The sequence below is a fragment of the Aricia agestis genome, chromosome 4 (genome assembly GCF_905147365.1).
Source record: "Aricia agestis chromosome 4, ilAriAges1.1, whole genome shotgun sequence".
Taxonomy (NCBI): domain Eukaryota; kingdom Metazoa; phylum Arthropoda; class Insecta; order Lepidoptera; family Lycaenidae; genus Aricia; species Aricia agestis.
In genome coordinates this window covers 5,561,868-5,577,590 of record NC_056409.1, presented here as the reverse complement: position 1 = coordinate 5,577,590, position 15,723 = coordinate 5,561,868, and the positions used below count along the sequence as shown (strand labels likewise).

At 35.2% G+C, this 15,723-nt stretch overlaps 2 non-coding genes across 2 annotated transcripts; both read left to right on the top strand.

Moving 5' to 3' along the window:
* The first annotated feature begins 14,822 nt into the window (after positions 1-14,822).
* Trnan-guu lies at positions 14,823-14,896 on the top strand. The gene has a single exon. It is a non-coding gene; the product is annotated as a tRNA-Asn (tRNA).
* Positions 14,897-15,230: 334 nt separating this feature from the next.
* Trnay-gua lies at positions 15,231-15,319 on the top strand. The gene is given in 2 exon segments: positions 15,231-15,267; positions 15,284-15,319. It is a non-coding gene; the product is annotated as a tRNA-Tyr (tRNA).
* Positions 15,320-15,723: the final 404 nt, after the last annotated feature.

Sequence of the window (15,723 nt, the reverse complement as noted above, 5' to 3'; positions counted from 1 at the left end):
AGGTACTTTGAGTCCCGGAAAAGGATAATGGACATTGGATATTTTTTATCCAGGAAAACGGTAGGTACGGTTTATCATATTTAATAACAAGGGAAACTGTTGATGTCTTCTGTATTTTATTTTATTTTTTTCTAAGCGCATTGAACTTTTGTTTTAGTGTCAAACTCCGTTAGATATTGCTCTATTAATGAGGTTTTTATAACAGCAAATTACATTCTTAATGATCTGCGAAAGAAATTTACAAAACGGGTATTGGAAAGGTCGAATGCGAATGATCCTTTAACAATCTGTTTTATCCTTAATAAATAAAGTAACATTGCTTTTTCTATCGTGTAACTTTGACAAAATATTATTATCTAAAATATTATTGTCCCACCTACTATTATTTTAAATACTTAAAGATCCAATAATAAAATGGTTTGATCTGACTAAGATGAAAATTAAACCTTTTCTATAATTTTTTACAGGCCTTACTAATATATTGAGTGAAAACTGAAAACTCATCATTAATTTTAAAGACCCTGTAAATTCTAATCGCATATTTTATAAATGCCAAAGTACAATGCCAAGTACTATTTTAAAGTATAATATTATTTATTACTATTTTTATCTTATATGTGTCGCAGTCGACTGGTTTAAATAGCCGTTCAATCAAACAGCTAGCCCTTTGACTGAACAACGCCATTCAATCACACGTCTAGCTTTTATATTGAATATTTTAGTCGCTCAAAACGTTCAACACTACAGCTGATTCAAAAGCCGCCGTCTAATTGAAGTAGTTCAGCGCGCACCGCTGCGGCGCTAGGTGCGTTTTATTTACAATATGGCGTCAACTAGCAGGTGTTTGTTGGTGTTTGTGGTTGTTTTTCGGAAAGAAAGTAGTTAATAAAAGTTACAAGTGTTGGTTGTGTTCAAGTCCAAGTCAAGTTCTAAGTCAAGGTCCAAGTGTTATTAAAGAGACAAAAATTGTGGATACGAGTGAATTAAAATTTCAACAAATATTCGAGGAGAAATTAATAATAATAGCTCCCACACCGGTTTCGGTGACGGTGGCCAGTTTCATCGAAACCAGGCCAGCTACGCAGGAGTAACTTTATAGTGCCCAAGTGTGTGCGCAGTACACAAGAGCAATCTCTATTCCTTTACTCTCATAATCCAGTGGGACGGAAGACCGACACGACCGGTGAGAGACTGATCTCTCAGGCATGTAAAAAGTCGGTCCTGCGCCTGAGCGCAAAACGACGAAGCTAAACGACGAATAAAGGTCGAATTTCGACCATCGGGCGATCTCTAGTTTAAATAACTACAGAGTTAAGTGACAAGTGAGTAAACATAAAAACAGCGGTACCTAAAGTGTTTTTTAAATAGTCTTATTGCCGTACCCAGAGTGGAACATTAATTACTTAAATGTATGTAATTAATTTAAAATTTTGACATATTTTGACATATTATCTGTCAAACTCTCCATTAAATTGAAGGTTAATCATTCGACAAGGCTTGAAATGAACGTGGCGAGAGGGGGAACCATAGATAAAGTCTATAGTACCTCAATGGGGGGAACTAGCGCTGTTTTCATACAAAAACGTTATTTTTGGCAGTTCTTCTTTACCAGCAGTGCCCTTTGACATATTCATTTAAAACCTTGGTTTGGTACTACTAATATTTTTTCTGTGCCTTGGTGCACTATAATATATGTTCGAATTGTAATTTTCCATCTTTTTAGTAAAAGGTGGCCCCGTGCGAGTTTCTTACGCCGGTTCTTCTCGCCGGGTTAGTTCCCGAACCGGTGGGTAGGCACCTTAGTATCAACTATCAACGTTCAAAAATATTTTTGTAAAAAATTACTCTGAATAAAAAATATTTTGATTTTGATAATTAAATGTCTCTGAGCACCACCACCACTAGAGGCGAAGTTATAGTTAGTAGTACCCATCCTAAAAAATTTTTCTAAAAAATGAAAATGCTTTCTAAAAAATTAGGTTTTTTTATGTTTGGGAAAAATACTTAGTTAATACGTATTTATTATAAATAAAATTTAAAATAAATACGTATTAACTAAGTGTACCACAAAAGTACGCTAGGTTATGGGATATATAACTGGGCTCGCTTCGCTCGCCCTGATGACACATACACAGGGTGTGTAAAGTATTATCACTAATTAGTTTTGTTACATGCTGTTTAATATGTAGGAAACGTAAAAAGTACTTAATCTTATATATAAAAATGTATTTTCAAATGTGTTAGTCGCGCTAAAACTCGAAAACGGCTGAACGGATTGGGCTGATTTTAGTCTTAAAATATTCGTAGAAGTTCAGGGAAGGTTTTAAAGTGACACGAAGTTCACCGGGACAGCTAGTATTATAATAATAATTGATTGGTAATGATGTTAGATACATTTTTCTTATATCTACAGAGTCTGGTACAGACCACACTGTGGATATAAGAAAATGGATTCCACACTAATGATATTATTATAAATGGGAAAGTGTGTCTGCTTGTCTGTCTGTTACCTCTTCGCGTTTATACAGCTGAACCGACTTTGCTGAAATTTGGAATAGATATTGGATATACCTAGGTACTTTGAGTCCCGGAAAAGGATAATGGACATTGGATATTTTTTATCCAGGAAAACGGTAGGTACGGTTTATCATATTTAATAACAAGGGAAACTGTTGATGTCTTCTGTATTTTATTTTATTTTTTTCTAAGCGCATTGAACTTTTGTTTTAGTGTCAAACTCCGTTAGATATTGCTCTATTAATGAGGTTTTTATAACAGCAAATTACATTCTTAATGATCTGCGAAAGAAATTTACAAAACGGGTATTGGAAAGGTCGAATGCGAATGATCCTTTAACAATCTGTTTTATCCTTAATAAATAAAGTAACATTGCTTTTTCTATCGTGTAACTTTGACAAAATATTATTATCTAAAATATTATTGTCCCACCTACTATTATTTTAAATACTTAAAGATCCAATAATAAAATGGTTTGATCTGACTAAGATGAAAATTAAACCTTTTCTATAATTTTTTACAGGCCTTACTAATATATTGAGTGAAAACTGAAAACTCATCATTAATTTTAAAGACCCTGTAAATTCTAATCGCATATTTTATAAATGCCAAAGTACAATGCCAAGTACTATTTTAAAGTATAATATTATTTATTACTATTTTTATCTTATATGTGTCGCAGTCGACTGGTTTAAATAGCCGTTCAATCAAATAGCTAGCCCTTTGACTGAACAACGCCATTCAATCACACGTCTAGCTTTTATATTGAATATTTTAGTCGCTCAAAACGTTCAACACTACAGCTGATTCAAAAGCCGCCGTCTAATTGAAGTAGTTCAGCGCGCACCGCTGCGGCGCTAGGTGCGTTTTATTTACAATATGGCGTCAACTAGCAGGTGTTTGTTGGTGTTTGTGGTTGTTTTTCGGAAAGAAAGTAGTTAATAAAAGTTACAAGTGTTGGTTGTGTTCAAGTCCAAGTCAAGTTCTAAGTCAAGGTCCAAGTGTTATTAAAGAGACAAAAATTGTGGATACGAGTGAATTAAAATTTCAACAAATATTCGAGGAGAAATTAATAATAATAGCTCCCACACCGGTTTCGGTGACGGTGGCCAGTTTCATCGAAACCAGGCCAGCTACGCAGGAGTAACTTTATAGTGCCCAAGTGTGTGCGCAGTACACAAGAGCAATCTCTATTCCTTTACTCTCATAATCCAGTGGGACGGAAGACCGACACGACCGGTGAGAGACTGATCTCTCAGGCATGTAAAAAGTCGGTCCTGCGCCTGAGCGCAAAACGACGAAGCTAAACGACGAATAAAGGTCGAATTTCGACCATCGGGCGATCTCTAGTTTAAATAACTACAGAGTTAAGTGACAAGTGAGTAAACATAAAAACAGCGGTACCTAAAGTGTTTTTTAAATAGTCTTATTGCCGTACCCAGAGTGGAACATTAATTACTTAAATGTATGTAATTAATTTAAAATTTTGACATATTTTGACATATTATCTGTCAAACTCTCCATTAAATTGAAGGTTAATCATTCGACAAGGCTTGAAATGAACGTGGCGAGAGGGGGAACCATAGATAAAGTCTATAGTACCTCAATGGGGGGAACTAGCGCTGTTTTCATACAAAAACGTTATTTTTGGCAGTTCTTCTTTACCAGCAGTGCCCTTTGACATATTCATTTAAAACCTTGGTTTGGTACTACTAATATTTTTTCTGTGCCTTGGTGCACTATAATATATGTTCGAATTGTAATTTTCCATCTTTTTAGTAAAAGGTGGCCCCGTGCGAGTTTCTTACGCCGGTTCTTCTCGCCGGGTTAGTTCCCGAACCGGTGGGTAGGCACCTTAGTATCAACTATCAACGTTCAAAAATATTTTTGTAAAAAATTACTCTGAATAAAAAATATTTTGATTTTGATAATTAAATGTCTCTGAGCACCACCACCACTAGAGGCGAAGTTATAGTTAGTAGTACCCATCCTAAAAAAATTTTCTAAAAAATGAAAATGCTTTCTAAAAAATTAGGTTTTTTTTATGTTTGGGAAAAATACTTAGTTAATACGTATTTATTTTAAATAAAATTTAAAATAAATACGTATTAACTAAGTGTACCACAAAAGTACGCTAGGTTATGGGATATATAACTGGGCTCGCTTCGCTCGCCCTGATGACACATACACAGGGTGTGTAAAGTATTATCACTAATTAGTTTTGTTACATGCTGTTTAATATGTAGGAAACGTAAAAAGTACTTAATCTTATATATAAAAATGTATTTTCAAATGTGTTAGTCGCGCTAAAACTCGAAAACGGCTGAACGGATTGGGCTGATTTTAGTCTTAAAATATTCGTAGAAGTTCAGGGAAGGTTTTAAAGTGACACGAAGTTCACCGGGACAGCTAGTATTATAATAATAATTGATTGGTAATGATGTTAGATACATTTTTCTTATATCTACAGAGTCTGGTACAGACCACACTGTGGATATAAGAAAATGGATTCCACACTAATGATATTATTATAAATGGGAAAGTGTGTCTGCTTGTCTGTCTGTTACCTCTTCGCGTTTATACAGCTGAACCGACTTTGCTGAAATTTGGAATAGATATTGGATATACCTAGGTACTTTGAGTCCCGGAAAAGGATAATGGACATTGGATATTTTTTATCCAGGAAAACGGTAGGTACGGTTTATCATATTTAATAACAAGGGAAACTGTTGATGTCTTCTGTATTTTATTTTATTTTTTTCTAAGCGCATTGAACTTTTGTTTTAGTGTCAAACTCCGTTAGATATTGCTCTATTAATGAGGTTTTTATAACAGCAAATTACATTCTTAATGATCTGCGAAAGAAATTTACAAAACGGGTATTGGAAAGGTCGAATGCGAATGATCCTTTAACAATCTGTTTTATCCTTAATAAATAAAGTAACATTGCTTTTTCTATCGTGTAACTTTGACAAAATATTATTATCTAAAATATTATTGTCCCACCTACTATTATTTTAAATACTTAAAGATCCAATAATAAAATGGTTTGATCTGACTAAGATGAAAATTAAACCTTTTCTATAATTTTTTACAGGCCTTACTAATATATTGAGTGAAAACTGAAAACTCATCATTAATTTTAAAGACCCTGTAAATTCTAATCGCATATTTTATAAATGCCAAAGTACAATGCCAAGTACTATTTTAAAGTATAATATTATTTATTACTATTTTTATCTTATATGTGTCGCAGTCGACTGGTTTAAATAGCCGTTCAATCAAACAGCTAGCCCTTTGACTGAACAACGCCATTCAATCACACGTCTAGCTTTTATATTGAATATTTTAGTCGCTCAAAACGTTCAACACTACAGCTGATTCAAAAGCCGCCGTCTAATTGAAGTAGGTCAGCGCGCACCGCTGCGGCGCTAGGTGCGTTTTATTTACAATATGGCGTCAACTAGCAGGTGTTTGTTGGTGTTTGTGGTTGTTTTTCGGAAAGAAAGTAGTTAATAAAAGTTACAAGTGTTGGTTGTGTTCAAGTCCAAGTCAAGTTCTAAGTCAAGGTCCAAGTGTTATTAAAGAGACAAAAATTGTGGATACGAGTGAATTAAAATTTCAACAAATATTCGAGGAGAAATTAATAATAATAGCTCCCACACCGGTTTCGGTGACGGTGGCCAGTTTCATCGAAACCAGGCCAGCTACGCAGGAGTAACTTTATAGTGCCCAAGTGTGTGCGCAGTACACAAGAGCAATCTCTATTCCTTTACTCTCATAATCCAGTGGGACGGAAGACCGACACGACCGGTGAGAGACTGATCTCTCAGGCATGTAAAAAGTCGGTCCTGCGCTCAGGCGCAGGACCGACTTTTTACATGCCCATCCGACGCATGGATCATCTTACTTGTCAGACAATCAGGTAATCAGCCTGCATTGTCCTAACCAAACTTGGAAATAACATGCTTCCAACGCGGGAATCGAACCCACGACCTCCGAGTCAAGAGCCGCGCTCTATACCACTAGACCACGGAGGCGAGGAGAAATTACGGGATTATGAAATGGATGGACGCAGCCTCCCCCGAAAGGGGGGTTTGGGGGGAACAGCCCCCCGTCAAAACAAGAACAAACACAATCCAGAAAGTCCAAAAGTTGGTTAGGTTAGGTTAGAACTTAGACCACAACACAGAGGGAGCCGAGCGAGCGCAGCGAGCGTGCTGCGGCAGCAGCCGGCGACCGCCGCCCAATAAAAGGGGGGCGCGGGGGGCGCAGCCCTCCCCCCCCAAAACAAAAACAAACCAGTTGGCTAAGCGTCGTCTAGCTGTAGTGTTGAACGTTGTAGTCAACAAGTCGGCTAAACGACGTATAGCCGTGTGATTGAATGGCGTTGTTCAGTCAAAGGGCTAGCTGTTTGATTGAACGGCTATTTAAACCAGTCGGCTGTGACATATATAAAGTTCTCGTGTCACAATGTTAGGCCACGTACTCCTCCGAAACCTCTTTACTGATTTTAACCAAATTTTATATGCATATTCAGTGGGTCTAGGAATCGGCTACTGGGTACTTTTTATATTGATAAGTGCATTTGTTGAATAAATAATAGTAAATTATTACAACTCGAGACTGACGGCGACCATTGTTTGTGCGACGGGATAGCGATGGACGTTGCCATGGTGACATACTTATTTAGTCAGTTCAATAAAATAATACGGGCGAAATACTTTATATGGCAAAGAAACGTTTGCCGGGACAGCTAGTTTTATATAAAATTTACATTAAATTAGACAAAATTTTACCAAAGCTGTTAAGATAGGCCAAATAGGGCACAATACTTATAGAATACTCGTAGATAATAGGTAATGTATAATGTACATTTCAAATACAAATAATCAGCCAAGTGTGAGTCGGACTCGCGCACGAAGCATTCCAGTACACATATTATAATTAAGGCATTGAAAATTGAAAATTTCTAGTGCCTACCTGTTTCCATTATTGATAAAGAGCAAAAAAAGCCCAAATAGTCACGTTTGTTGTATGGGAGCCCCCCTTAGATATTAATTTTATTTTATTTTCAGTATTTTTTGTTATAGCGGCAACAGATAGGTATACACAATTTGTGAAAATTTCAGAAGTCTAGCTATAGCGGTTCTTGAGATAGGTACATCCTGGAGACACACAGACGGACGGACAGACAAACAGGCGGACAGACAACGAAGTCTTAGTAATAGGGTCCCGTTTTTAGCCTTTGGGTACGGAACCCTAAAAATAGAAAGATTTTTATGACTTGCCTTATAAGGATATAGTTTGGCTGGAAATATTTGACAAGATTCAAGAATAATAAATACTTTGATATGGGACCGGTTGTAGAATAATTTATTACACGAGACCTCGAGTTCAAAAACCGAAACACTATGCCACATTAGCGGTTATAAATTAAATCTAATAATTGACATGTCATTGAACTTTTTATTTATTTTGCGAGGCTTGTTGTTTTGTGCATTAAATTAAGTTTTTTGACTAACATATTTAGCTTACATTATTTGAATAAGTTCATTGCAACATAAGTTGAAATTCTGACAAAATATTATGCTAAGGCAACAGTGTATCTCATTCCTTACTGTACTTACTTATAATAGTAATGCAATAAAAGTAAAAATTATAATGAAGTATCAACTATATAACTTTCAAATAGTAACTGATCAGTAGACAGTAACTCAATGTAATAGGCAAAATATGACAAACAAAGCTGTCTTTTTAAAAATAAGTTTTTACTAGGTATCTATTTAGGTTGCAATTACTAATAACTAAGGTACTTAGAATAGTAGGTAATTACTGATTAGTAGGTAACAGGCACAGAATATGAGTATATTTTAGAGATTATAAGGCATATAGTTTTTTCAACGCTATCAAACAAAGGTTAAATCCTGCTACAAATCTTTTGTCTTCAAAACCATTAGCGACTGTCACTTGTCACCAACCAAGTACTATTTAGTATTTACCTACATCCTTATATAGATACAATTTAAAGTTTTATGTGTGATAAAGATTTTTATCTTTTACCCGAAATAAAAATATATGAAGTGATAAGTACTTAGTGACATTTATAACATAATTTATTTTGGGTATAACCTTAAGACGTATAATAAATTGGAGTATTTAATAGTACCTATGTCATAGATTTGAAATTTTACCAATTTTACCACCAAGCTTGATATCAGTATCAAGATAGTTTTTAAACGCGTGAAGTTTAAAGAAAAAAACTTAAGAGCTCACCTGACTCTAAAAGTCAAACATCGTCCTTCTCTCTTCACACTCACGCCCGTCTTTCATATTATGTCAGGTGAAAAAGGACGGCGCGGAATCATCGCCGAGTTAGTTTTACTTGAATAAAAGACGAACTATAATGATTATGAAAAAAGTGTTTTGAGCAAATTTAGGTTTTATCAACACCTTTTTAGATATTAAAAAATATTAAAGAAAAGACAGCAAACTTCGAAGATCCAAGCAAAAATGTGTCTAAAACAAGGTGTTTTTGTAAAAAAGAAACTATCGAGCATTTTTTGAGTAATCGTGTTTTCGTCTTGAGCATTTAATCTTTATGAACTGAAGTGACTTGTGTAAAAAAATCAGTTTTCTAGACCTTACAGATTTTGAGATCTAGGTTAAAGTATGTAGTCAAGTTAGGGTCATATGGGCTCTTAAAACGGAAGAGTAAAGTTGCTGAGTCCTACGAAATGGTAATATACGGAATCAATTTGTAGAGACATCGACAGGTTAAAGCGCAGTTTTGAAGGACCCGAATTCACTACTAATAATATTATAAATGCGAAAGTGTGTCTGTCTGTCTGTTGCCGCTTCACGCCCAAAACGCTGAACCGATTTTGTTAGCTATGAAGATACTTTGAGTCCCGAGAAAGGATGTATGGTTCCGCGCGACTAAAGAATTTTGCCGCAACGATTTTTTAAATATATTGTATTGTATTCTAGCAGTAGGTATATAAAATCTCTACTTATAAGGTCTAAGGTGAAATATTATACAAATGAGCTCAACATTCTCCTTATTGGAAGCCTGTCGAAACATCTTTAAATAATGTGCTCAAACTTGACAAGCTTTTATGGCGAAGAATAATTAGAAGCATTCACAGAGCTCTCAGTTTTAGTAAGGAGTTGTGACGTGTAACATTTTTATTTCAAAGTAAAATATGATAACGAAAAATGTAGAGTATTATTTTGTGACTGAAAATGTTCATTTCGATGACTTATACAAGTTTTCACTGCATGACACTGAGCGAGGACTTAGAAGGCGATTGGTAAATTGTAGGTACATAATATTATGTAATTATTGATTTCGTCCCTCATATCTTAAACTAATATATTTAAATTAAGCTGAAGTTTGTTTGAACGCACTAATCTCAAGAATTATTGATTGGAAATGCAAAAATTATTTTGTGTTAGATAGTCTATTCAGGGAAGGCTATAAGCTAAATAATATCACTCTGCGACCTACAGGAGCGAATAAAGAGTAGAAAATGTGCAAATAATGCCCGGGAAATGATTCCGAAAGATTCGATTCGAATCTTTGTTATCATAGTACTGTGTTGAAACAGACTTTTTTTTTTATGAAATAAGGGGGCAAACGAGCAAACGGGTCACCTGATGAAAAGCAACTTCCGTCGCCCATGGACACTCGCAGCATCAGAAGAGCTGCAGGTGCGTTGCCGGCCTTTGAAGAGGGAATAGGGTAATAGGGGAAGGTAGGGATGGGAAGGGAAGGGAATAGGGGAGGGTAGGAAAGGGAATAGGGTAGGGGATTGGGCCTCCGGTAAACTCACTCACTCGGCGAAACACAGCGCAAGCGCTGTTTCACGCCGGTTTTCTGTGAGAACGTGGTATTTCTCCGGTCGAGACGGCCCATTCGTGCCGAAGAATGGCTCTCCCACGTATACCAACTTGCAGGCAAAGTAGTTCATAATTTGAAAGTTACAAAAATGTATCAATACTAATATGTATTATCTAATTGCCTAATTAATATTATCGTGTTCCCGCGTATTGCGACACAAAGGCTTGCTAAACCCCCTCAATACTTGTCCATGGGAACTATCAAATACCACTGGACCATTGTGTCCGTTATAAAGACATTTCTCACTATTGTACGCACAAATAAAGCGTGCCATATCACCGTATTACACTTGTGACTTGTAAAATGTGATACTAATTTTAACCGACTTCGAAAAAGCGGGATCTAAATTCTTTTATGAAATTTTTAAGCATAATTGCACGGTTAGCAGCAATAAAAATCTATGTGAAATTAATGACTATAAGATTAACTTTATTCAGGTTGGGTTGCACCAGAGGCGTAGTTATAGTTTTAAGGTTACGGTTATGGTCAAATATGGCGTTCATTATGGACTTTTACTAGGGATTTGACAGTTCATTTGACATTTTGTTATGGTTAAAGTTATAGTTAAAGTAAGTTGGTGCAACCCTTTTTTTCATCGTTGGGGGAATGCATCACACCCTACGAATAATATCACACCCAAACATTATTTAGTTAGGTACTTACTTAAGCTACTTTAAATATAATATGATTGTGTAGTTTATAATACGGACGTAAAAAAATATCCACAGCCGATCATTTAACCTTCTCCTTTTGGAAGTCGGTTAAAAAGAAACCGGATATAACTAAATGTGTAAAGGTATCTCTAAGATTAGAAAATAATTAAGAAATTCATGAAATTTCAAATTATATTCCAATGTGTAATTACTTAATATTTTTAATGATTAAAAAGTTCAGATACCTCTCAGGCTGTCGATCGGTTGTACTACTATTAAAAACAAATTATATTTAAGGAAGTGAATGGTTTTGTGTACTATTCGACACGTAGGCCATGCTTTTGATAATTTACGGATAATGTAATTTCTATTGTCTTGAGACTGCCAAAATATTGTCACTGGTCACTCAGACAGTTTCGGATACATTGTCCGTTTTAGCCCGACCGCACATTGTCCAAAATTTCTGATCAGAAACAGTTGAACGTCCGCGCTGTCTCATTTTGTACTGAGCCGAGTGAGCTCGAACTCGCCGGAAGGATATTTCGGATAGTGTGCGGGGTGGCGGTCCGGCGAAATTCAACTGTTTCTGATCAGAATTCGGACAATGTGCGGCCGGGCTTAACCAATCCGCATCCCATATGTTTTAGGGATCACTTTTTAATTAATTAAGAATACAATTCTTTATTTTAAGCTTTGGTGGCTGAATGATAAGTACTAGGTATTTTGGCTAAAGTCAGGACAACTAAAGGTGGCACGAGCGGTCATTGTTTTCTAGTCTAGGAGCTTTTTGAAAAATACTCGCACTGCATTCTGTTAACCTAAGAATAAAATTGAATACAATATTATAATTAATAATGTTATTGTAATAATTGCATATTATTGCAATTTGCAAGTCCTTTTTACCGACTTCCAAAAAGGAGGAGGTTATACGTTCGGCTGTATGTATCTTTTTTTTTTTGTATGTTCAACGATAACTTAGCCGTTTGTGATCCGATTTTCAAAATTCTTTTTATGTTATATAGGGTTTAACTCAAATTTGGTACCATGTTCACAAAAGTGGTGATCTGATGATGGGATCCTGGAGGAATCGAGGGGACTCCTTGAAATTTATCAAAAGACTTATAGTGATAAATGTTGTTGTCTAGTAACTTAAACATATGTTACGAATAAGAGAAAGTTCATACGAAGGTGTCTCTTGGTCCAAAGGCACTACACAGAACTCCTGAACCTTTAAAGATAAAAGTTTTTAAATTGCAGCATCGCTTAGATAACTGCAAACATTTACTACAATTTTGCTTACAGTAACATAATGTGAATAGTTAACATTCGTAGTGGTTATTTACGCATAAAGCCTTATCTTATAGATAACTAAAAAGAGTGAAATTATTATTTTTAACAAAAAAATAAAACCGACTTCCAAGGTAAAAACAATAATAATATGAACTAAAAAGTATTAAATAACTCTTACTCTATAATAGTGCCTTTTTCAGAATTCGTCGAAATCTCAACTATTTCTCTACATACTACAGTCTTCATTACTTTGAAGTCGGTACCAGTCTCAAAAGCTTCAGATATTCTGACATTGACTGAACTCACGATAAAATTAGCTGGTACCGACTTCAAATAATGAAGACTGTAGTATGTACAGAAATAGTTGAGATTTCGACGAATTCTGAAAAAGGCACTATTATAGAGTAAGAGTTATTTAATACTTTTTAGTTCATATTATTGTTTTTACCTTGGAAGTCGGTTTTAATTTTTTGTTAAAAATAATAATCCTCTCTGACATCAACAATCTATAGTCATTGTCCGTCGCTACCATGATTCATGGTGCCTGGTTGTCTCTGGCCCAGTTAGGGAAAGGTGAAGGCGAGGCATAAGGTTAGTACAGTGTCGGGGCGTGCCCGCTCGCCATTAGGATGTTTTGATATTACCACAGATATTACGCAGACCTTTAGTTTCTGTAACAAAGACACTTGACAGAGTTATTAGCACAAGCTGTAACTTCTACGTATTCGTAAGTCGTAACCCTTTATACGTGGGAGAGCCATGCTTCGGCACGAATGGGCCGGCTCGACCGGAGAAATACCACGTTCTCACAGAAAACCGGCGTGATACAGCGCTTGCGCTGTGTTTCGCCGAGTGAGTGAATTTACCAGAGGCCCAATCCCCTACCCTATTCCCTTCCCTGCCCTCCTCTATTCCCTTCCCTTCCCTCCCCTATTCCCTCTTAAAAGGCCGGCAACTCACTTGCAGCTCTTCTGATGCTGCGAGTGTCCATGGGCGACGGATGTTGCTTTACATCAGGTGACCCGTTTGCTCGTTTGCCCCCTATTTCTTAAAAAAAACCCTTTGGTTTCTGTGACAAAGGATCTTGACGTAGTTCTAGAACGAGCTGTAGCATGTAACTGCTACGTATTCGTAGATCACCGTGCATTTTTTCGGGATAAAAAGTATCCTATGTCCTTTTCCGAGACTCAAACCCTCAAACTATCTCTATGATAATATACAAATTTCAGCAAATTCAGTTAAGCGGTTTAGGCGTAAAGAGGGAACAGATAGCCGGACACACTTTCGCGTTTATAATATTAGTATAAGTAGATAATATAATATAAGTTACGTTAATATAAGTTACGAAAATACTTAGGTTTAAATAACTATATCAGGCTTACCTGATATAGTTATTTAAACCTAAGTATTTTCATCAACAAATCGTATACCTACTGTGTTAAAAACAATTATTAATTATTGATGGTTACTTTTGGATATTTTTTTGAAGAATTAATAAATATCACTTTTTTAAAACTTGAAATAAAACTAAAGATTTGAACAGTGCACCTAAATAAAGGATTTGCCAGGTGCAACCATACGACAATAAAATATGCAATTTGTTTATGATGGCAGATATTACGAAATGCTTATAAATTAGATTTAGGTATGCAACCTAACCGGTCATAAATTATATGCAGTTTTATACTTTTTAGCCCAGCCCACGAGTTGCCCTGCTGGGATTTGAAGGTCTGTCCTCTGATTTAAATTATTTCACTTTATCGTGGCACTCATTTGTTAGGGTTCCGTACCCAAAGGGTAAAAACGGGACCCTATTACTAAGACTTCGATGTCTGTCTGTCCGTCTGACTGTCAGCAGGCTGTATCTCAAGAACCACTATAGCTAGATTTCTGAAATTTTCACAGATTGTGTACCTATATTATATCAGCTGTTGCCGCTACAATAACAAATAAGTAAAAACAAAATAAATTAAATATTTAAGAGGGGCTCCCATACAAAAAACGTATTTTTTTGCTATTTTATGCTCGATATCAATAATGGCAATAGGTAGGCACTTGAAATGTTCACAAAATACTCAGTTGTAGGTATTTATACTTTAATAATTAATAGTAAAATTTTAATAAAATAAATAAGTAATTAAGGTGGGCTTCCATACAAAACACATTGTTTACCTAATTTTGCTTTTTAATGGTACGGAACCCTTCCAGCTCGAGTCCGTCTCGCACTGCGAGATGGACTCGAGCTGGAAGGGTTGGCCGATTTTTTAAAATCTCAGAATGCATGTCAATTTACAATTTTATATTAAATCAACAATAATTAACTAATTGATAATTTGTAATAATAATTGTTAACTAATTTATTTTATCACACGTGTGATAAAATAAATAAATTATAATATATTTTATTGCTCATCATTATGTAATGAGCATGATTAAGAATTTCGACCATGTCATCATCCGCCTCCGTGGCGCAATCGGCTAGCGCGTTCGGCTGTTAACCGAAAGGTTGGTGGTTCGAGCCCACCCGGGGGCGTTGCTTTTGTCTTTTTTTAAGGTTAGGCGTTGCTTTCTAAAGTTAATAATTTATTACAGTTTATAAAATATTTTGCACAGAATTTGTAATGGCAATTTAAAAATTAAAATTATTAGTTTTTATTGTTATTTTATAAAAGCCATATGTGCCCGATTGTTATTGATTAGAAATACATGTTTTGAATGAAGAAATTGCCATAAGGCATTAAGCCCGCCTTTGTACAACAAAGTACAATTAATAATAAATAAATAAATACATAAATGTTTTGAAACCAGTTTAAAATTTATTATGTCATAAATAGAAACCTACTCATAATTTCGAACCTATTCTATAACCTTCGATAGCTCAGTTGGTAGAGCGGTGGACTGTAGCGTAACCCACATTGTCATCCATAGGTCGCTGGTTCAAATCCGGCTCGAAGGAGTTATTTTGCTTTTAAATTAAACTTTACATAATAATAATTTATTTTTGGTATTAATTATCAGTAAAAACAAGTCGTGGAAATAAAATTTATTTAACTCTTTTTATTTTGCTTTTAAATTAAACTTTACATAATAATAATTTATTTTTGGTATTAATTATCAGTAAAAACAAGTCGTGGAAATAAAATTTATTTAACTCTTTTTTTGCAAATTTCGTAAAATAAAATTTATTATTTACTGTGCATTCTAAAATCTAAATATATTTCATATTTTAGTAGAACTTTTTATTTTATAAAAGATTCAGGTAAGATGCACAAAACGAAACGCAATATTTTACGTAAATAATTTCCCATTTATTAATGAAAGTCGGCATTTAGAATATTAAATGTTAGTGGTGGTAAATGC